Genomic DNA, 24727 nt, shown 5'->3' on the forward strand with positions numbered 1-24727 from the left:
CGTGACCCTGGACAACACTCTGTCGTTCTCCACTAACATCAAGGCGGTGACCCGATCCTGTAGGTTCATGCTCTACAACATTCGCAGAGTACGACCCTGCCTCACACAGGAAGCGGCGCAGGTCCTAATCCAGGCACTTGTCATCTCCCTTCTGGATTACTGCAACTCGCTGTTGGCTGGGCTCCCTGCCTGTGCCATTAAACCCCTACAACTCATCCAGAACGCCGCAGCCCGTCTGGTGTTCAACCTTCCCAAGTTCTCTCACGTCACCCCGCTCCTCCGCTCTCTCCACTGGCTTCCAGTTGAAGCTCGCATCCGCTACAAGACCATGGTGCTTGCCTATGGAGCCGTGAGGGGAACGGCACCTCCGTACCTTCAGGCTCTGATCAGTCCCTACACCCAAACGAGGGCACTGCGCTCATCCACCTCTGGCCTGCTGGCCCCCCTACCTCTGAGGAAGCACAGTTCCCACTCAGCCCAGTCAAAACTGTTTGCTGCTCTGGCACACCTATGGTGGAACAAGCTCCCTCACGACGCCAGGACAGCGGAGTCAATCACCACCTTCCGGAGACACCTGAAACCCCACCTCTTTAAGGAATACCTGGGATAGGATAAAGTAATCCTTCTAACCCCCTCCCCCCTAAAAGATTTAGATGCACTATTGTAAAGTGGTTGTTCCACTGGATATCATAAGGTGAATGCACCAATTTGTAAGTCGCTCTGGATAAGAGCGTCTGCTAAATTACTTAAATGTAAATGTTAACGATGCATATATCCTACAACAGACAAAGATGTAACAAAATACCACGCAGAGAGGATGGTTGTGTCGTTGGATTATGTGTCGATGCTGACAGGATCGAAAGAAAGGGATCGCTGCTCTCAGATCAGCTTTCTCCATTCAAATCTTTCCTTAACATTAGAAATATTCCACAATACTGATGAGAGATCAGTTCCTAGTGAGATATTGCCACCTACGGATGCAAATATTGACGTGGTTTATTCTAATGCTTACATGCTGACCAGACGGGACACGTCGCGTGCACGAGCGTCACAAAATAAATTTAGAAATCCATGTTATTCAATTATTTCACCCACACTGCTTGCATGTGTCAACGAGCGTCTGCGTTCCCAAGGGCTAAAATAGAAGTCATTCCTATTTCTGACGCAGATCGCGCTGCAAGTCCTGCCTCTCCCATCTCCTCATTGGTTTATAGAAGCAGGTACCCACGTGCCATCTCCTCATTGGTTATACCCACGTGGGTGATTGAAAGACGAAATGTTTTGCCGGTTGTCGTGGTAATACTATGAAAGTGTAGATGCCAATCACCATATAAGTACAAAGATGAAAAAGCCTGGAAGGAGGAGAGATGACTAGAAACGATTCGGTTGGCCGTTTTATGTGTGGATTAATTGTCGGAGTAGAAGACCTTGTGCATTTCAGGTAAAATAACAACTCAATGTTTATATCCCAGGACAAATTAGCTAGCAACAGCAAGCTAGCTAAATAGGACAAATTAGCTAGCAAGTGCAAGCTAACTAGCTAAATTGCCATAAATGTTTAATGCTTTTCGACTTGTCCCCAAATTAATGTCATTGGTTCAGAGTTTGTTTTGATATTTTAACCTGCGTGTCATGATCCCGTTTGGTGTAGGGGTACAAAATAAATGTATGCACGCTAGCACACAATGGCGCACGCGCGCAGCCGGTTTGGGTTCCGTGTTACCCAATAAAATTGCCCTAAAACACCAATTTGGCACATCATTGCGCACACGTTAGGCTACATACACATTCAAAAATATATTAAGCCAAATTACAGACAGTAGCAAATTATAACTCAATTGATTGAATAGGAAATGTATTTCAATATGATTGAAATAGGCCTATAGCCTACTGTTTATATTTTACTGCAGTCATCTCGATTTTAATTTGAAGCATATTTTTATACATCACTTATTTGTATCAACTGCAAAGACATTGGTAACTTTGTATTTGTAGTCAACTTTGTTCTGGAGTTATCGGCGGTCAAAAAGAGGAATAAACCATGTGATTCTATATTTAGCGGAGATCTGTCTATAAAATGACACGGGAGGGCAACAAAATAATTAGCTGTAGGACAGCGGTTTGATGCAGGCGTTAGATTACATGCGTTTTCAAGTGCACCGTTAATAACAATGGTTTTGGGAAACCGCTTGGAGATTTAACAATGCTCCTCACGAAGTTTCTAACAATGAATTTAGCCTAACAAACACTGCAGTCTTTCAGGACTAGGTTAACACTGCTATGGTAGAACACCTCTTTAATGGCCATACTCCCGTTTCTCCCAACCTTCTCTCTTTCTCTCTCACTGGTACAAAGCACCAGGATAAAACAGAGGAGACAGATGACTGAATACATAAAATGGAGAATAAATCTCAGAGGGCAAAAAGATAAGTCGGCAAATGCACAAAATGGAATCATCAGTTTTGTGAGGTTGACACTGGGAAGTCCCTCTGAAAGGACACCGTGCACTTTCTACTATCGCCACAAGTTATTAATTATCTGCCCCTCAAAGAGCCTAGATCGCGCGAGTGTGTGGGGGTGCGTATCACCAGCAATGGGAGATAACAGGCTGTGACCTGAGAGAGGCAGGGACAGATTTACAGCAGCGTTAGCTGGAGTAGACACCTGATAATGGACCATATCCCCCTTCGGTCTGCAGTTAGTGAAAGGGAGGGGTCCTAGTGGCACTACGATCGGCCATGTTGTTCCATTACTAGGCTGCCTCATAAAGTGCCTGAGTGCAAAGGCGAAACATACTGAAAGTAAAAATGACAGCCTGATTTTCAGCAACATTTAATACTACATGAGACTATAAAGACAGCTGAGTTATTGACGGTAGCACATGGCCCAAAATATTAATTTACAAGTTTTAATATTAACATGGGCGACAACAGCACCATAACAACACAAGAACGGTTGATTGAGGAGAATAAGCCGCTTTGCCCTATATCTACACTATGGGATAGACTGCAGTTTCTCTACCTCAGAACATGCGTTAAACGCTCTACAACAAAGCTTTTAGTGTCCAACAAGCTTTCTCTGCCCTTAACCTTGTTCTGAACACCTCCAAAACAAAGTTCATATGGTTTGGTAAGAAGAATGGCCCTCTCCCCACCGGTGTGATTACTACCTCTGAGGGTTTAGAGCTTGAGGTAGTCACTTCATACAAGTACTTCGGAGTATGAATAGATGGTACACTGTCCTTCTCTCAGCACATATCAAAGCTGCAGGCTAAGGTTAAATCTAGACTTGGTTTCCTCTATTATAATTGCTCCTCTTTCACCCCAGCTGCCAAACTGACCCTGATTCAGATGACCATCCTACCCACACTAGATTACGGAGACATAATGTATAGATCGGCAGGTAAGGGTGCTCTCGAGTGGCTAGTTGTTCTTTACCATTCGGCCATCAGATTTGCCACCAATGCTCCTTATAGGACACATCACTGTACTCTATACTCCTCTGTAAACTGATCATCTTTGTATACCCGTCGCAAGACCCACTGGTTGATGCTTATTTATAAAACCCTCTTAGGCCTCACTCCCCCCTATCTGAGATATCTACTGCAGCCCTCATCCTCCACATACAACACCTGTTCTGTCAGTCACATTCTGTTAAAGGCCCCCAAAGCACACACATCCCTGGGTCGCTCCTCTTTTCAGTTCGCTGCAGCTAGCGACTGGAACGAGCTGCAACAAACACTCAAAGCGATCCAGTTTATCTCAATCTCTTCATTCAAAAACTCCTTCATGGACACTCTTACTGACAGCTGTGGCTGTTTCGTGTGATGTATTGTTGCCTCTACTTTCTTGCCCTTTGTGATGTTGTCTGTGCCCAATAATGTTTGAGCCATGTTTTGTGCTGCTACCATGTTGTGCTGCTGCCATGTGTTGCTACCATGTTGTTGTCATGTTGTGTTGCTACCATGCTATGTTGTCTTCTTAGGTCTCTCTTTATGTGGTGTTGTGGTGTCTCTCTTGTCGTGATGTGTGTTTTGTCCTATATTTAAATGTTTAATCCCAGCCCCCGTCCCCGCAGGCCTTTTTCTAGGCCGTCATTGTAAATAAGAATTTGTTCTTAACTGGCTTGCCTAGTTAAATAAAAGGTTTAAATAGATCAATGAACTTTGGATTTGATTGTCTGAAAACACTTTGATCCCTGTGCAGGTCGATCCGAAGGTAAAAACAGAACCTTATCTAATGTGTGTGTCTCCTTGGTTTAAATATATAGTCAAAGAACGAGAGAGTGGGAGAGCGAGAAAGATAAAAAGAAAGTAACAGATAGCTTTCGACCTTAATTGTAATGCAATATCACATATTTAATAAAAATGTGGACGCCCACCAATTAGGTTGATTTGGTTTTGTTTCTAGCCCGAGAGAGCGCCATTGCTAGGCAACAGTAAACCTGACCACCTCAGGCCAATCGAGGTAAGTAGTCCAGTCCTCTCACGTGAGTTACTCCATTGCTGTTCTATCGATATTTATTCAACAACAATTGGAAACAGCATGGTGTTATTTCACACAAACAGTTACTAAATACAATACAGGTGTCTTAAACAATATGACTTACTGCAGACTATTTGAGGTAAGAGGGGAACATTAAATTAATCGATATCATCACTAATTTCCTTGTGTTTATCTTGAGTTTCTGGTAATATTTGGTGTAATTGTTTATCTTCAGCACAGTAAGCGGTTTAGATTTTGTTCTAGTAGTTTTAAGAGGTCGAGCTTGCGTATTAAGGTGGCTGGTACACAAACTCAAACTGTGACTGGATAACTTGTAAGTGTAATGGGAAAGGGGATATCGGTTGAATGCATCTACCGAAATTTGTCTTCCGCATTTAACCCCTCAATTAGAGAGGTGCGGGGGGGCTGCACCCGGGGAGCAGTTGTTGTGAAGGTTAACTGCATTGCTCAAAGACAGAACGGGCAGATGAACGGGCAGATTTCTCCACCTTGTCGGCTCAGTGATTCGACAAGCAACTTTTCGGTTACTGTCCCAACACTAACCGCTAGGCTACCTGCCGCCCAGGCCTCTGGTGTTTTCATCATTTCTGCCTGTCTAATCAGCCAATGTTATTGTGCAGCATTAACAAAATATAATTAATCCACTGCAAAACGTCGCCCAAGAGCAGGAGTAATTTAATTAACACGGCTTAAAGGACATTAACCCTGCGGCTCAGACCCAACTCTCAGGTTATTAATTTCCTCCTTGCTCTGATTGGTTCCTTTCACGTGCTGGAAGCCTGACTTACTGAACCCGCAATATAGGTGCTTGGTTATGGGAACGTGTACATGTACATTTAACCCCCATGGTGCTTCCACAGCCAGGGCTGCAACATGGCCCTCAGAGTGCCACACTATCAGAACCAACAGACCAACTTTTTGACAGGAATTAGCATTGGCCCAGTTCGTTATTTTATTAGTTTGTTCAGGCATTAGAGGCAAATCTACATGAAGATGTAAGGGAATGCATAATTCTATAGCGATTGTAATCTAGGACTAATATGACAGTTGCACTGTAAACCAACGTTTGAAGTCATTATAATCACACTCTTTTAATATCACATCTTTTAATGAGAAAATTATCTTTATCCTTTTCTGACAGAAACATCCGTTTTGGGCCCTGCCTTGCTCATTCTACACTTTGATATGAAGCCTTGCTGGAGGCAGATCATACACTTATGGCTAACAAATCAATCAAATAAGCATAGTCCATCAAATTGCCTGAAAGATGTTATTGATGTCATATTTCCACCTGTCATACAAATAGGGGTACTCTTCAAGGGGGAGAGGCAGCCTTACAGTTCCATTGGTTCGGTCTTGTACGGCCAGGTCAGGGCTGTCAAACTACCTCTAAAAGGCATGTACCTACTCTGAACTGCTGGTGAATGCATTTCAGATAAGTGCATATTCAGAGTCATTCTGCGTGTACACCGAGAGTATCTGCCTGAACTGAATGGAATGCGTGAGATCTGAGCTGCATTAGTAAAAACATTTAAAAAACTATTTAAAAAAATCTGGTTCACGTAACTGGTTATTTGGACATATCAGGATTGGGTGAAGGCGTTGCGTAAACCGCCTCGACTCGAACGCTTTGCACGTGTGCCCACACGGACTCTACATTTTTGCCGGAACTCGTATGAACACAGACGTTAATCACGCAGCTGACCAAAGTACGCACAATATTAGTTCAGGGTTAACAGAGTAAGGCCCTGAGAAAGGGGGGCTGTACAGGTACATCAAGGTGCCTCACGCTACAGAAACAGGAGATAGGCTTCTGCCCATATGGACTGTTTTGTTCAGACAAGGCTTACATGTCCAATGTTTACTTAAGTGCGGTAGCCATAAAGGACAAAATACACTTTGGTTAAAAGCTCCTGAACAGAATATCGGAAGCCATTTACTGTTCATTTCCCGACAATTCTATGTTGTACCGCCATCCTTCGTCAATGCCCAGCAGGTGACCTCTAACACACCGCGGCAACGTGCTGCTTTTAGCTGTTCATGAAAAGATTGTACATGACATTAAGGAAAATTCCACCCCAAAACTATCTTTTGGTATTTGTTTTATTATTTCAAAATATTTTGCATGTCAGCAATCAAGTTTTCAAGATATATAACTTTCCCAAAAAATGGTTTGCCTGAACTCTAAAGTTCTAACACGTATCAACACAGAAATGAATCACGCAGCTGACCGAATTACACATGATTTTACTTCTGGGTTAACAGAGATTAATTTGAGTGCAATACAGTTTTGCAGATTTATGACAATTATTGTTAACCTCTTAAAACTCTGACACCCTCTGGGGGCATTTTCTAAACAACGCATAATATTGTATACTACCCTCAAAGTACATTTCGCCTGCAGACTGACATTGGTCGTCAGTTGAATGGTGTTTCCTCTGACACATTGGTCCAGCTGGCTTCCGGGTTAAGCGAGCGGGTGTTAAGAAGTGCGGCTTGGAGGGTCATGTTTCGGAGGATGCATGACTCGACCTTCGCCTCTCCCGAGCCCGTTGGGGAGTTGCAGCAATGAGACAAGATCGTAATCATGAAATTGGGGAGAAAAAGGGGGTAAAAATTACAACAACAAAAAAAAGGTAAGAACCGTGGGATTCTGATAAAGGTGTCGGAAACATCTGCAGAGCCCGAGATACAGCAGGCCAAAAATCCCTGAAAAGTACAGTTTTTCTGTTTGTTTCCTCTTCGGGGGGGGGGGGGGGGGGGGGATTAGAGATTTGAAAGTCTAGGTTTGAAATAGATTGTCACCAATTAATGTTCCAAAAGGATTGTACATTTTTTTTCTTCAGATCTCTTACCTAACGGTGGCGCTCTAACCATGCAAAAATTCCCATAGGAACACAGCCATTTTAAAAGTGCAGGGATTATACAATGTGCCTGTCTGGGTTGGGAAACACCGCACTAGATAGCAGTAGGAGATCACATGACATCTCTTGGCCACTTGCATCTGGTTTGGGTAGTGAGTCACTGTGCCAAAATGGCCGAATGGATTCTCAAGCCTGACATCTTAAAATTAACTTAGCAATCAGGACATTCAAGTATATATAAAAAAAAAACAGGGGTGAGGGAACTTCAAACTTATTTTCCCATTCACGTTTCCTATTGTAAACAATGAGCTAGATCAACAGCGCATGTGGCGGATGCATACAAGGAAATGGATTCCTTTACAATGACCATAAGGGCATTACTAAATGTTTGCACTTTTTGGTGACTTGACCTACATCGCATACTCTATGAATATGACCATAGAGATTCTTATGACATTGCCAGCAGTAAGATTCAAATGATGTCACTTTTTTATTTTCTGACCATTCATTTTTTGGGGGTACCCCCCCCAAACTCAACAGACCCAGTCCAAAAACAATCACTCAGAGTTTGGTCTTGGTAGCTACATGCTCCAGTTTAAACTGTTGCATTTATCAGGACTAGACTGTAAGAGGGCACTTGTAAGTGTACGGGTCTCCATAACGTCAAGTTGAAGTGGAGCAAAGGCAATGCTATTGTCTCTACTTACTCAGGCACTTTACAGTAGACAAGGCCTCTTCTGGTTGAATGAAAACAGTTCTAAAATGGGCTACTTCAGCTGTAGTGTGGCCAATGAATGGAGGAACGTACAACGCCCCACCCAGCAGAATGTTAACCAATCACATTCACGTTGTCATGCTGCGTCACACGGTTGCTAAGCTAATTGTCACACAATCCTTTCTAAAAGGCAGGGTATGAGTCAAGAAACCTGCCTATTTCCCTCAAAAGTACGTAATGTCACGATTCCAAAGCTCTACGATATCACAGAGAACAAGTTAATTAGCTCAGAAAATATTTGTAATGTTGTACTTCTTGTTCATGTAATTCATGCTAATGCTGGGTTTTTGAGCTAGCACCCAATTGACTCTCATATACTCCTTGAAGGAGTCTCCTTGTCCTGGGGAAGATCTCAATTGCATACTCCTCACATCCTCTCTCCTTCCCTCCTTCTCAAAACCCATTGGATGAGAAAGCCAGAGGTCCCTATGACCTTCTCCTCCAATGGGTTTTGAGAAGGAGGCGAGGAGAGAGAGGATGCAAGCAGTATGCAATTGAGATTCTCCTATAGTCTCCTGGTCTCAGAATCACCCAGAATGCACTGTGAAATACATTGACTACGCATGGGCAACGTACACAATGGGTGTTAAAGAGCGACTGCCACTAAATAGCAACTAATCCCTTTGAAAACGTGGCATCGATATGAGTCAGAAACATTTATCCTAGTGTCAAAATTGACTACAAAGTGTAAATAGGATAATTTTGGTCATCAAGTCAGTCTTGTCTAAAATAGAGTTTGGAACCTCAGTGCGTCACAACGAGTAAATTAAGGTTGGGTTTGGATTACAATTACGTCAACAAATCACACCCCCTTTTGCCAAGCTCCATTTTCTTACATGTTTGCCAAGGTAGCCCGATTACCACCAGATAAAATGCGGATTGGCACAGTATCTGTATCAGCTGGCAATGACAATGAAAGGTAAATTGTACACATTATTATATTAGCAGAACACTGATTTTATGGTATTATGTAAAAAGTTGTTTATTCTACACAGACCTGTTATTACATTTGAAAGTTATTAAAACAATTAGTTTAGAATATCTACATAAATTCAGCAATTACATTATTCTCATATTACTCTGTAGGCTACTGACATATTCAAAGCTTCCACCTGTAGTTATTGAACTGCAGGAGGTTTGTTTGTTGTGATTGAGTGGCGGAAAACAGCTACGGGCAAGGTTCTGACAGATGGGTGTCTTGTTGGTGGCAAGGCCACTCCCAAGAAACACCGACATCAAACCACACCCCCAACCCAACTCGCGTTTGGCTTCTGTCATGGACGTCAGCATTTCTTTGAGGAGCAAGCCAAAAAAACGAGGCCAAATCAGCAGGTGCAGTTCCCCTTTAATACGATTCCAATGGAGTTTCCCATCTCCTCAAAAGTATCTCTGGTGTAGCTCAACCTGTGGCGTCACCATGACAACCTGTCAAATATGTTTCCCCTTGTTCAGTTTATTGTGTTGCACTCACTTTTCCTGCCAGCCACCAAACACTAAAGGAATTACGCCTTCACTTCCACCGGTTTCTACTTAACAATTGTCTCGCTTTCTTGCTCTCATTCTCCCTTCTTTACATGCTCTCTCCTTCGTTCACACGGCGCCAACATTTTTTAGTCTACTAGAAATGCCACTCTCTGTTTAATAACATAGCGACAGAAAAGCGAAGGCCTCGGTTTCCTAGACAACCAATGACAAGCATACAGAGTATTGGACAGGTAGACATGAAGACAAAGCCTTGTGTGTCCCAAAAGCCAGCCTTGTGCAACTGGATTGGACAATAAGCTCGTTTAGAGTGTTCTGAGAAACACCACAAACACATACTGACTGAAAAAAGCAGTGATTGCTTTGACATTGATCGACCGATGATTGCTCATAGCAGTCCTGCAACTCCTTCTCTCATTTGAGTTAATGTTCAACTCTTTGAAAAGTCAATGTGCAGAGAAACATACTATACAGTACAAATCACTGCCATTGTAAAGTGTTTTTCATGAGAATGCGAAATGGTAAATTAGGGAGTAAATGCCCTGAGATTGGAAGGTTAGAGTGCCGAAGTAAAAAAAAATGTTTTTTAAAAGAAATGGGACATGCCTCTCTTGCTTGGCACTCAGCATTAAGGAGATAATTAGAGGTCAGGCCCTGCGACAGCGGGGCTGTACTAGTACATCAAGGACATCACGCTACAGAAGCTGGAAATAGGCTTCTGCCCATATGAACCGTTCGGTTCAGACAATGCTTACTTGTTTTTTTGTTTGTTTTTTAACAATGCTTACTTGTCCAATGTTTACTTAAGTGAGGTAGTAGTAAAGGACAAAATACACTTGGACGACAAACAGTTAAAAACAGCAGGTGGCTGCCCTATCGCCTCTGACCAGAACATCAGAAGCCATTTTCTGTTCAATTCCCGTCGATTCTACATGTTGTAATCGCCACCCTTCGTCAATCCCCAGCAGGTGACCTCTAACACACCGCGGCCACCTTCTGCTTTTGACCATTCATGAAAAGAGGCGCATGTGCGTACCGATAGGACGCATGGGGGAGTAGCTCCGTTTTGTAACATCAAAACTGTGATTATATGTAGAAGCCAAACAACATAGTTTAAAATAAGCCTTTAAAATCGATAGTCCAATATCTCCAAGCAACCGGGAGCGAGTGAGAGGTCAGTTATACAGTACCTCCAGAAAGTATTTAGACCCTTCGACTTTTACCACATGTTCTTACGTTACAGCCTTATTCTAAAATGGTTAAAAAAAAAAAAAAAAAGCTCAGCAATCTACACACAATACCCCATAAATAACAAAGCGAAAACTGGTTTTGAGAAAATGTTGCAAATGTATTAAAAATAAATAAAAAATGAAATACCTTATTTACATAAGTATTCAGACCCTTCGCTTTGAGACTCAAAATTGAGCTTTGGTGCTTCCTGTTTCCATTGGTCATCCTTGAGATGTTTCTACAACTTTATTGGAGTCCACCTGTGGTAAATTCTATTGACTAAACATGATTTGGAAAGGCACACACCTGTCTATATAAAGTCCCACAGTTGACAGTGCATGTCAGAGCAAAAACCAAGCCATGATGCTCCGAGAGCTCCGAGACAGGATTGTGTTGAGGCACAGATCTAGGGAAAGGTACCAAAAAATGTCTGCAGCATTGAAGGTCCCCAATAACTCAGTGGCCTCCATCATTCTTAAATGGAAGAAGTTTGGAATTACCAAGACTCATACTAGAGCTGGACGCCCAGCCAATCTGTGCAATCGGGGGGAAGGGCCTTAGTCAGGGCGGTGACCAGGAACCCGATGGTCACTCTGACAGTGCTCTAGAGTTCCTCTGTGGAGATGGGAGAATCTTGCAGAAGGACAACCATCTCTGCAGCACTCCACCAATCAGGCCTTTATGGTAGAGTAGCTAGACGGAAGCCACTCCTCTGTAAAAGGCACATGACAGCCCGCTTGGAGTTTGCCAAAAGGCACCTAAAGACTCTCAGACCATGAGAAAAACAATTGTTTGGTCTGATGAAACCAAGATTGAACTCTTTAGCCTGAATGCCAAGCGTCACGTCTGGAAGAAACCTGGCATCATCCCTACGGTGAAGCATGGTGGTGGCAGCATCATGATGTGGGGATGTTTTTCAGAGGCAGGGACTGGGAGACTTGTCAGGATCGAGGGAAAGATGAACAGAGCAAAGTACAGAGAGATTCTTGATGAAAACCTGCTCCATAGTGCTCAGGACCTCAGACTGGGGCGAACATTTACCTTCCAACAGGACAACAACCCTAAACACACAGCCAAGATAACGCAGGTGTGGCTTCGGGACAAGTCTCTGAATGTCCTTGAGTGGCTCAGCAAGAGCCTGGAAATGAACCCGAACGAACATCTCTGGAGAAAACTGAAAATAGCTGTGCAGCGACGCTCCCCATTCAACCTGACAGAGCTTGATAGGATCATGGGAGAAACTCCCCAAATACAGGTGTGCCAAGCTTGTAGTGTCATACCCAAGAAGACCTGAGGCTGTAATCGCTGCCAAAGGTGCTTCAACAAAGTACTGCGTAAAGGGTCTGAATATTTATGTAAATATAATATTTTTTGAAAAAATGTTTTATTTACAAACATTTCTAAAAAAACTGCTTTTGCTTCGTCATTATGGGTTATTGTGTGTAGATTGATAAGGAAAAAAACAATTGAATCGATTTTAGAATAAGGCTGTAACATAATAAAATGTGGAAAAAGTAAAGTTGTCAATGCTTTCCGAATGCACTGTATAAAGGGGTGTAAATGTGTCTATTAAGAAGGGAGGGGGGAAAAGACAGAAGTTGGGATAAACTTGGCAAGGGTGGGTAAGAGAGGGTAAGGATGGGAGGTAGTGATAAGCTTGGCTTAGGGGGACAACGGTGAGTAAAGATGGGAAGTGTGGATAAGCTTGGCTTGGATGGTGTAAAGGGGTGAGAACTGGGATAGGTTGGTGGAGAGGGATGTATTTGGTTCGAGAGAGAGTGAAGGTAGGAGGACTTAATTATACTACAACGCAATTGTGTGGTTGGCTTCCGGGTTAAGCGAGCAGTGTGTCAAGAAGCAGTGCGGCTTGGCAGGGTTGTGTTTCGGAGGACGCATGGCTCTCGACCTTCGCCTCTCCCGAGTCTATACGGCAGTTGCAGTGATGGGACAAGACTGTAACTACCAATTGGGGGAAAAAATATATAAATAAGGAAAGGATGCCAAATCATTATTATTCCTTGTTTGTCATTGCAACTAAGATGTAGTGGTGGTTATTGGTGAGAATGGAAAGGTGCTAAATCTAGGGGATTAGGTCACTCCACTCATCCCATTTCAGTCTCTCGGATGACCCACTCACCCCAAGTAGACCCCCACTTTCAAAATACAGAATTACAGCTGGTATCATGCATTTCAGTATTTTAAAAGTTATATATTGCATCTTAAAAACTTTTTGGGGACTATATCAACAATGCACTAATGAAACGTATACCAAAATATAGTTTTTGGGTGGAGTTTTCCTTTACGCTTTCCATAAAAAGTACACTGAAGAAGGTCTCTTCAGAGGTAGGCAGACGAGACATTTGAAGAGGTTTGTGATTGGATAGCAACTTGTTGAAGTGGTCCGTGATTGGAGGTCTGTTAAAGCCAAAAGGCTACTGGGATAACTGGGAGTTGAATGGTGAGGGTCAACAACCCTATGTGCAGAGAGGAGTGTCAGACAATTTACTATATTTGCCCCATCGTTTCAAGGGTGCGGGTGTGAAAAACAAGTAGTGCTCATCGTGCCCAATCGGAGCCACCCCCTGAAGAATAAGAATAGCATCAGAAGTCCACAGCACACCCCCCCCCCCCCCCCCCCCAGTTCCCTGTAGGCTACCTGCTTTAGTATTTGTCAGGAATCAAAGTGAAGTAGTAAAGAGTAAACCAAAAATAATGGAGGAAAACAACATAACTACCCTTCAAAGTTATGTCTGACACAGCTACAAAACATCAAAGGTATTTCCTGTAGTGAGACAATAGCTCTGTTATGAACAAGGAGCATAAAAGATGTAATGTGTTGTCATCTTTCTCATAGTGAGAGCAAGGACTTGAGGGTTTCCGTCGATCAAAAAACACAAAAGTGATTGCACTTTAGTCTTCGTCTAACTCTTCTCCTCTCCACCCCCCCGCCATCAGATAATGCTCTCCCCATGCATTCTGTACCTACATAATTACAAAAAACAGCAGCCTTTCAAACTGAAACGCTGTCATCTGACATCTCTCCCCACTGTGCTTTTTGAGCTTTGTATTTTTTAGAGGTATTTTGAATGTTAAAATACTAATGCATATATGCATTTGCTCCCATTTCAGATTGGTTCTCTCTCACAGCGAACTGCGTGGAACAACAAACGGAAGATTACTGACTAGAACCTCTTGGTGTGTGTGTGTTTGTGTGTAGTCTACTCTATACAAAGACCCTCTTTCTCTGCACATCCTGATGCCCTAGTTCCTACAGTCAAATATGAAAAACTTGAAAGAGCAAAACATGACAATTGAGACCTATGGTGTAGATACACACACACACACACACACACACACACACACACACACACACACACACACACACACACACACACACACACACACACACACACCATGTTTTAGAGGAATAACCTTGAGCTGACTGAGGGAGCAGAAGACAGAAGGCACACACTTGCAAGCAAGGGGCAGCAGGAGGCACACAGAGAGAGAGACACACACACACACACACACACACACACACACACAACGAGCTTGAAAAAGGGGAGTAACCTTGAGCAGCATGATTGATCACCAGGCAGAGTACACGAGCACACACACACACACGCATACGCATACGCACACACGCACAGCATGAGTGAGTGTGAGGCGGATGGTAGGAGGCACAGAGGCGTCTGTCAGCACCACAGGGACCCTGGAGGACAATAAATATCCCAGAATGCCGTCTGTCTGAGCCACAGTGGCCACAGGCTCAGCGTCTCAAAGGCTGACTTCCAGTCAGAATACTCCTGTCCTTACAGATCTCAAATGATGGATTCATGTAGGGTAATAAGCCATATGGTGTTAACTACTTGTACACAGAGCACCAGTTCAGGTCCTGGAAAGATACATTGTGTGAAGGCTTTTGTTACTATCCCAGAACCAATAACCTACACCTGATTGTACTACACGAATGAGCAACACCGGTCTTTCAGATCTGAAGGAGTCAGTAAGTGACTAGGAAAGGGTTTCAAAGTGGCCTGATTGCCAATTTCTGATCTACATGAAGTGCCCTGATGTAGGGTCTAGGGGTGGATTTGGAGCGCAGCCTTGGAGATGGATGTCCCTGGAAGTTGACAGAGGGAGCAGGCTAGGAGCAGCCTAGGCGCCACAGGGAGTTAAACAGTACCTTGGGACTGACTCGCAATCAGTAGAGCAGAGCCTGGCTGTAGACACACACATGCACTACTCCCCCAGCCTCATTTCTCACATTAAGGCCCAACAGATGAACACTTACAGAGAGAGAGGAACAACAGATTCATCATAAACTACATACACTTAGAAGCTGCTCTATTCTATTCTGGTGGGCTGTAAACCCGCTCCATTTCCAAAAGGAGGAAATATTGTCCAACTTCACATTGTTTTTTTTCACTTTGTAACCAATATACTATTGACTGTTCTCTTCTTCAGCTCAGATAGGCAAATGCATCTCCCAATCCCAATCTAATAGTCAAGCGAGGAACACACAAGTCTAATCAAAATATGCGCAAAAACATGTCTAGCTACAAACTGAAAAACAATAAAGGTTCAGAATGTGATGATCTGTTGTCGCTCTCCATGGGTTGTTGTTCCGCCAGCCTCTGACTGAGCAGGAGATTGACAGTCATCACTTGTAAGAGCATTTGAAAGCCCTGGACCGTAAAATGTTCATCGACATTTCGCTTATTAAAAGCATCCATAATCGACATAATCGCTGCAGCGGCGCGCTGCATTTGCGACTCCTACGTAAATCGTTTCCAATTTCACGCTTTACACCCATCTTTAGATATTGAATAATTTTCAGAATCGCGGCGGGGACATTTAATTTTCCTCTCCTTCCTCTCATAGTTCCACATAATGAAGATTGAAACGAGATGGGGGTGAGGTAGATGGGTGTCTGTAGCTCCTTTGTGTAACTGTCAGACAGACAAAGACAGACGAATGAACGGTCACTGCCCTTACAGAACAAGCTCATCCAGTGCCTTGTGTGTCCTTAGCATTAAGACATTAGTAAAATAACACAGTGAATCAAGTAGGCCGCCAGCTAATCAATTACCAAAGACAAAAACGGCTAATGGAAAGCTAAGAGATCAGATTCATAACAGTTTAATAGACATATGCTGCGTTTACACAGTCAGCCCAATTCTGATATTTTTTCCCCCACCAATTGGTCTTTTGACCAATCAAATCAGATCTTTTCACATCAGAACTTTTTCAGAGCTGATTGGTCAAAAGACCAATTTGTTAAAAAAAAATATCAGAATTGGGCTGCCTGTGTAAACACAGCTTTAGGGGCGGTTTCCCGGACACAGGTGATGCCTAGGTCAACAGGGTTTTTGCATTGAAAGTGCTTTTTAGTCCAGGACTAGGCTTAATCTGTGTCATTTGAACATTCTATACCCAGATCTGGTATTTTGCTTAGTTCTTATAAAATGTCATACTGCCAGTCGCCAGTTATCTGTATGGCTGTCCATCTATCCCCTTTACCTCTCTTATTATTAAGACCAGAACATACAACACTTGATGAACATAAACATCAGCTCAATGTGCTTCATAAGCAACTCTATGGTGAGAAACATCTCGGTTCCCAAGGCAAAAACCCTGCGCTACCCAGGAGCACGAGTACAGGACATCACAAGGCTGCTTCCGACTGTTTTATGACAGATGCCCGGGAGCTGACACAGTCGTAGTCCATGTTGGGTCAAACGGCATCAGGAGGGCTAGCTCTGAACATCTGAAAATGTATTTTAAAGAACTGACTTGAGCATTAAAAGACTCAAAAAAAAATGCCAATCGTTTCAGGTCCAATACCATCGTTGGGCCGCGGGTGTGAAAGATTCAGCAGACTGCTGGCATTACACATCTGGCTAAAAGATTACTGTAGCTCTGCTGGAGTCACTTTTATAGATGACTTTGACACCTTCTGGAAACAGAAGATACTCTACAGGAATGACGGAGTCCATCCAAATCATCTTGTCTCCTGGACTCTGTCCACGCATTTCAAGGCTGCGTTGAATCAATGATTTAAGACCAGCTCAGTTAATCCCTACCATTGTGACAATGAGTTGTCATAATGCTGCATCAAATGTACATAATCCTAGGGGCGTTGGCAAACACAATGTAAGTAACGTAATGTATGTCCCCCTAATTCCCTGAATACGTGTTGATCCTACAGCTTTTGTATGCAGTAATCAGTTAGCACTGAGGCGGTGTGTCCTAGTAGGAAGACCACTTTGTGCAGCTCACCCTGCACTATCAGCTCCAATATAAATAACACAAGCAAGTCTACTTCTGATAAGCTCCCAGTAAAGCATTAAAAACAATCAAGCAACCTAGAAAAGTGCTACAAATAGCCCATATTAATATATGCAGCCTGAGAAGCAAGGTCCATGAAGTCAATAACTTGCTTGTAACAGATGACATTCATATTCTGACTATATCTGAAACTCACGTAGATATATCTTTGATGATACAGTGGTAGCAATACATGGTTATAACATCTACCGAAAAGACAGAAATGCCAACGGGGGTGGTGTTGCGGTCTTATTCAGAACCACATTCCTGTAAAGCTTAGAGACGATCTAATGTTAAATACGGTTGAAGTAATATGGCTACAGGTTCATCTGCCTCACCTAAAGCACATTCTTGTGGGAAGCTGCTATAGACCACCAAGTGCTAACAGTCAGTATCTGGATAATATGTGTGTAATGCTTGATAATGTATGTGATATCAACAGAGAAGTATATTTTCTGGGTGATTTAAATATTTGGCTCTCATCAAGCTGCCCACTCAATTTTTTTTAAACTGTAACCAGTGCATGCAACCTGGTTCAGGTTGTCAGTCAACCTACCAGGGTATTTATAAACAGCACAGGAATGAAATCATCAACATGTATTGATCAAATCTTTACTAATGCTGCAGAAATTTGCTTTAAAGCAGTATCCAAATCCATAGCATGTAGTGATCACAATATAATAGCCATATCTAGGAAAACCAATGTTCCAGAGGCTGAGCCTAATATAGTGTAAGAGGTCATACAATAATTTTTGTAGTGATGCATATGTTCATGTAAAGAATATTTGCTGGTCTGTGGTGTGTAATGAGGATGCGCAGAGCAGGCACAAGGCACACTGAGCCGTGGAGGCGCACCGGAGGTCTGGAGTTCAGGGCTGGCACACCCCGTCCTGGCTGGATGGTCACTGTAGCCCGGCACGGGCGGAGCGCTGGCACAGGGCGAACTGGGCTGTGCTGGGGAATGAGGGCTGCCGTGCGTAGAGCAGGCGCAGGATAAACTGGGCCGAGGAGACGCACTGGCGGCCAGATGCGTTGAGCCGGCGCACTTCTTCCTGGCTGCCGGCTAACTCTCGCCTGGCAACGCTGCGGAGCCCGTACAGACCGCACCGGACTGTGCGTGCGGATGGGCGAGAGTGCGCATCACCCGGTAATGCATTTCTCGCCCCTCTGCACGCCCGCTCCGCAGTGCCCTCTCTGCCAGTACCATTTCCCGGAATCTCGCGTCGAACTCAGCGCTTGACTCCTTTCTTGGCTCCGGTTTGCTCCACGGCTCTCTCCTGTACGCCCGGGAAGTTAGGTCAGGGCTCCCCCCTGACCTAGCCAAACTACCCGTATGCCCCCGCCAAAAACATTTTTGGGGGCTGCCTTTCAGCCTCCTCTTGCCGTTCCAGCCGTTCCTCCCAGTAACGCCGTTCCGCCTTCGCTGCCTTTATCTCCTCCGGCTGGCGGCGATACTCTCCCGGCCTTGTCCACGGTCCTGCCCCATCCAGGATTTCCTCCCAGGTCCATGACTCGACGTACCTCCTCCCACGCTGCTTGGTCTTCTTATGGTGGGTGGTTCTGTCACAAGCGTCGTAGTGAAGAGACCAAGGCGCAGCGTGTATAGTGCTCATTCTTGATTTATTTTATGAGAACACTTTAAACAAAATAACCAATGACCAACAGTTCCGTCAGGTAAAACAACTAAACGGAAAATAACCACCCACAAAACCCAAAGGAAAACAGGCTGCCTAAGTATGGCTTCCAATCAGAGACAACGAAAGACACCTGCCTCTGATTGGAAACCATACTCGGCCACACATGGAAAATGAAACATAGAAACAGAAAACTAGAACAAATTCCCCTAGAAACAAACCAACCCCAAAACACACAAAACAACCCCCCTGCCACGCCCTGACCATTCTACTATGGCAAAATTACCATTTTCACTGGTCAGGACGTGACAACGGGTGTTGATTTAACAAGCGCATTTGCAAAAAAAGCACTGTCGTTGCACCAATGTACCTAACCATAAACATCAATGCCTTTCTTTAAAATCAATACACAAGTATATATATTTAAACCTGCATATTTAGTTAATATTGCCTGCTAACATGAAATTGTGTCACATCTCTAGCATTCATTGCACGCAGAGTCAGGGTATATGCAACAGTTTGGGCCGCCTGGCTCGTTGCGAACTAATTTGACTGAATTTTACGTAATTATGACATAACATTGAAGGTTGTGCAATATAACAGGAATATTTAGACTTAGGGATGCCACCCGTTAGATAAAATACGGAACGGTTCCGTATTTCACTGAAAGAAAAAAACGTTGGTTTTCGAGATGATAGTTTCCAGATTCGACCATATTAATGACCTAAGGCTCGTATTTCTGTGTGTTTATTATATTATAATTAAGTCTATGATTTGATAGAGCAGTCTGACTGAGCGGTGGTAGGCACCAGCAGGCTCGTAAGCATTCATTCAAACAGCACTTTCGTGCGTTTTGCCAGCAGCCCTTCGCTGTGCTTCAAGCATTGCGCTGTTTATGACTTCAACCCGGGTGAGTATAATTTGTGGAACGTTCCAACAGGAATCTATTCCAAAAACTTCGTAAATAAAAAGGTTGCCAAAAAACAACGCATACAAAGTTGTATAGCGGCAGAATAAGATACCGGGTAGGGAGTGGTCTATTTCATTGCGTTTTTCACTCATCACGTTTATTCCGAAAAATGTCTGTCCTCACTCTGGTTGCCTATGGACAAATATTAAGAATAAGCTACGTGGTGAGTTGATGCCTATTCGGCAGCTAGTTAGCTAGGTTTGTATGCGTTGCTACTTTGTATGCGTTGTTGGTTGGCAACCTTTTACTTTACGTTTTTTGGAACAGATTCCTGTTGGAACGTTCCACAAATTATACCCACCCCTTCAAGCCTATCAACTCCCAAGATGAGGCTGGTGTAACCAATGTGAAATGGCTAGCTAGTTAGCGGGGTGCGCGCTAATAGCGTTTCAAACATCACTCGCTCTGAGATTTGGAGTAGTTGTTCCCCTTCCTCTATATGGGTAACGTTGCTTCGAGGGTGGCTGTTGTCGATGTGTTCCTGGTTCGAGCCCAGGTAGGAGCGAGGAGAGGGACGGAAGCTACACTGTTACACTGGCAATACTAAAGTGCCTATAAGAACACCCAATAGTCAAAGGTACAGTGGGGGAAAAAAGTATTTGATCACTGCTGATTTTGTACGTTTCCCCACTGATAAAGAAAGGATCAGTCTATAATTTTAATGGTAGGTTTATTTGAACAGTGAGAGACAGAATAACAACAAAAATATCCAGAAAAACGCATGTAAAAAATGTTATTAATTGATTTGCATTTTAATGAGGGAAGTAAGTATTTGACCCCTTCTCAATCAGAAAGATTTCTGGCTCCCAGGTGTCTTTTATACAGGTAACGAGCTGAGATTAGGAGCACACTCTTAAAGGGAGTGCTCCTAACCGCAGCTCATTATCTGTAAAAAACACACCTGTCCACAGAAGCAATCAATAAATCAGATTCCAAACTCTCCACCATGGCCAAGACAAAGAGCTCTCCAAGGATGTCAGGGACAAGACTGTAGACCTACACAAGGCTGGAATGGGCTACAAGACCATCGCCAAGCAGCTTGGTGAGAAGGTGTCAACATTTGGTGCAATTATTCGCAAATGGAAGAAACACAAAATAACTATCAATCTCCCTCGGCCTGGGGCTCCATGCAAGATCTCACCTCGTGGGGTTGCAATGATCATGAGAACGGTGAGGAATCAGCCCAGAACTACACGGGAGGATCTTGTCAATGATCTCAAGGCAGCTGGGACCATAGTCACCAAGAAAACAATTGGTAACACACTACGCCGTGAAGGACTGAAATCCTGCAGCGCCCGCAAGGTCCCCCTGCTCAAGAAAGCACATACACATGCCCGTCTGAAGTTTGCCAATGAACATCTGAATGATTCAGAGGACAACTGGGTGAAAGTGTTGTGGTCAGATGAGACCAAAATGGAGCTCTTTGGCATCAACTCAACATGTTTGGAGGAGGAGGAATGCTGCCTATGACCCCAAGAACACCATCTCCAACATCAAACATGGAGGTGGAAACATTATGCTTTGGGGGTGTTTTTCTGCTAAGGGGACAGGACAACTTCACCGCATCAAAGGGATGATGGACGGGGCCATGTAACGTCAAATCTTGGGTGAGAACATCCTTCCCTCAGCCAGGGCATTGAAAATGGGACAATGACCCAAAACACACGGCCAAGGCAACAAAGGAGTGGCTCAAGAAGAAGCACATTAAGGTCCTGGAGTGGCCTAGCCAGTCTCCAGACCTTAATCCCATAGAAAATCTGTAGAGGGAGCTGAAGGTTCGAGTTGCCAAATGTCAGCCTCGAAACGTTAATGACTTGGAGAAGATCTGCAAAGAGGAGTAAACAAAATCCCTCCTGAGATGTGTGCAAACCTTGTGGCCAACTACAAGAAATGTCTGACCTCTGTGATTGCCAACAAGGGTTTTGCCACCAAGTACTAAGTAATGTTTTGCAGAGGGGTCAAATACTTATTTCCCTCATTAAAATGCAAAATATTTTATAACATTTTTTACATGCGTTTTTCTGGATTTTTTTGTTGTTATTCTGTCTCTCACTGTTCAAATAAACCTACCATTAAAACGATAGACTGATCATTTCTTTTTAAGTGGGCAAACGTACAAAATCAGCAGGGGATCAAATACTTTCCCCCCCACTGTATATGAAATACAAATCGTATAGAGAGAAATAGTCCTATAATGCCTATAATAACTACAACCTAAAACTTATTACCTGGGAATATTGAAGACTCATGTTAAAAGGAGCTCCCATGTTCTGAGCAAGACACTTAAACGTTAGCTTTCTTACATGGCACATATTGCACTTTTACTTTCTTCTCCAACACTTTGTTTTGCATTATTTAAACCAAATTGAACATGTTTCATTATTTCTTTGAGGCTAAATTGATTTTATTGATGTATTATATTAAGTTAAAATAAGTGTTTATTCAGTATGTTGTAATTATTATTATAAATACAAAAATTAAAAGAAGTGGCCGATTTAAATCGGTATCGGCTTTTTTTGGGTCCTCCAATAATCGGTATCGGCGGTGAAAAATCATAATCGATCGACCTCTAATGCATACCCCACAAGACATGCCACCAGAGGTCTCTTCACAGTCCCCAAGTCCAGAACAGACTATGAGAGGCACACAGTACTACATAGAGACATGACTACATGGAACTCTATTCCACATCAGGTATCTGATGCAAGCAGTAAAATCAGATTTAAAAAGCAGGGAAAAATACACCTTACGGAACAACGGGGATTGTGAAGAGGCACACACAAAAAGGTACAGACACATGCATACGCACACATTGTGATATTATTGTATGGTGGTAGTGAACATTTTGTGTTGTGGATATGTGGTGGTGTAAAGATGTTATATGATGTACTGCTTTATCTTTAGCTCATTCAGTACAAACATAGTTCACTGTTTTATATTTTGTTTTACAGTAGACGTTGGAAGTTCACATACACCTTAGACAAATACATTTAAACTCAGTTTCACAATTCCTGACATTTAATCCTAGTAAAAATTCCCTGTCTTAACTCAGTTAGGATCACCACCTTATTTTAAGAATGTGAAATGTCAAAATAATAGTAGAGAGAATTATTTATTTCAGCTTTTATTTCTTTCATCACATTCCCAGTGGGTCAGAAGTTTACATACACTCAATTAGTATTTGGTAGCGTTGCCTTTAAATTGTTTAACTTGGGTCAAACGTTTCGGGTAGCCTTCCACAAGCTTCCTACAATAAGTTGGGTGAATTTTGGCCCATTCCTCCTGACAGAGCTGGTGTAACTGAGTCAGGTTTGTAGGCCTCCTTGCTCGCACACACTTTTTCAGTTCTGCCCACAAATGTTCTAAAGGATTGAGGTCAGGGCTTTGTGATGGCCACTCCAATACCTTGACTTTGTTGTCCTAAAGCCATTTTTCCACAACTTTGGAAGAATGCTTGGGGTCATTGTCCATTTGGAAGACCCATTTGCGACAAAGCTTTAACATCCTGACTGATGTCTTGAGATGTTGTTTCAATATATCCACATAATATTCCTCCCTCATAATGCCATCTATTTTGTGAAGTGCACCAGTTCCTGCTGCAGCAAAACACCCCCACAACATGATGCTGCCACCCCCGTGCTTCACGGTTGGGATGATGTTCTTCGGCTTGCAAGCATTCCCCTTTTTTCTCCAAACATAACGATGGTCATTATGGCCAAACAGTTCTATTTTTGTTTCATCAGACCAGAGGACATTTCTCCAAAAGGTACGATCTTTGTCCCCATGTGCAATTGCAAACCGTAGTCTGGCTTTTTCATGGCTGTTTTGGAGCAGTGGCTTCTTCCTTGCTGAGCGGCCTCTCAGGTTATGTCGATATAGGACTCATTTTACTGTGGATATAGATACTTTTGTACCTGTCTCCTCCAGCATCTTCACAAGGTCCTTTGCTGTTGTTCTTGATTTGCACTTTTTGCACCAAAGTACGTTCATCTCTAAGAGACAGAACACGCCTCCTTCCTGAGCGGTATGAAGGCTGCATGGTCCCATGGTGTTTATACTTGCGTACTATTGTTTGTACAGATGAACGTGGTACCTTCAGGCGTTCGCAAATTGCTCCCAAGGATGAACCAGACTTATGGTCGTCTAAAAAAAAAAAAACTGAGGTCTTGGCTGATTTCTTTTGATTTTCCCATAATGTCAAGCAAGGAGGCACTGAGTTTGAAGGTAGGCTTGAAATACATTTATTTTTTAAATTTCACCTTTATTTAACCAGGTAGGCCATTTGAGAACAAGTTCTCATTTACATCTGCAACCTGGCCAAGATAATCCACAGCTACACCTCCAATTGACTCAAATGATGTCAATAAGCCTATCAAAAGCTTCTAAAGCCAACACATTTTCTGGAATTTTCCAAGCTGTTTAAAGGCACAGTCAACTTAGTGTATGTAAACTTCTGACCCACTGGAATTGTGATACAGTGAATTATAAGTGAAATAATCTGTCTGTAAACTATTGTTGGGAAAATTACTTGTGTCATGCACAAAGTAGATGTCCTAACCGACTTGCCAAACTATAGTTTGTTAACAATAAATTTGTGGAGTGGTTGAAAAACATGTTTGAATGACTCCAACCTAAGTGTATGTAAACTTCCGACTTCAACTGTACATGGAATCACTGGTCATTTTAATAATGGAACACTAGTCACTTTAATAGTGTTTACATGCTGCTTTACTCATTTCATATGTATATACTGTATTCTACTGTATTTTAGTCAATGCCACTCCGACATTGTTCGTCCTAATATTTATATATTTCTTAATTCCATTCTTTATCAAAACTATAGTTTGTTAACAAGAAATTTGTGGAGTGGTTGAAAAACGAGTTTTAATGACTCCAACCTAAGTGTATGTAAACTTCTGACTTCAACTGTATATTTA

General features: G+C 43.0%; 1 protein-coding gene across 2 annotated transcripts in view; it reads right to left on the reverse strand.

Moving 5' to 3' along the window:
• Positions 1-24727, reverse strand: part of oxct1a (3-oxoacid CoA transferase 1a) — a 119730-nt gene that overhangs the window by 22457 nt on the left and 72546 nt on the right. The gene's annotated exons all lie outside the window — the stretch shown is intronic.

The sequence above is a fragment of the Salmo salar genome, chromosome 24 (assembly GCF_965601325.2).
Source record: "Salmo salar chromosome 24, fSalSal1, whole genome shotgun sequence".
NCBI classification, from domain to species: domain Eukaryota; kingdom Metazoa; phylum Chordata; class Actinopteri; order Salmoniformes; family Salmonidae; genus Salmo; species Salmo salar.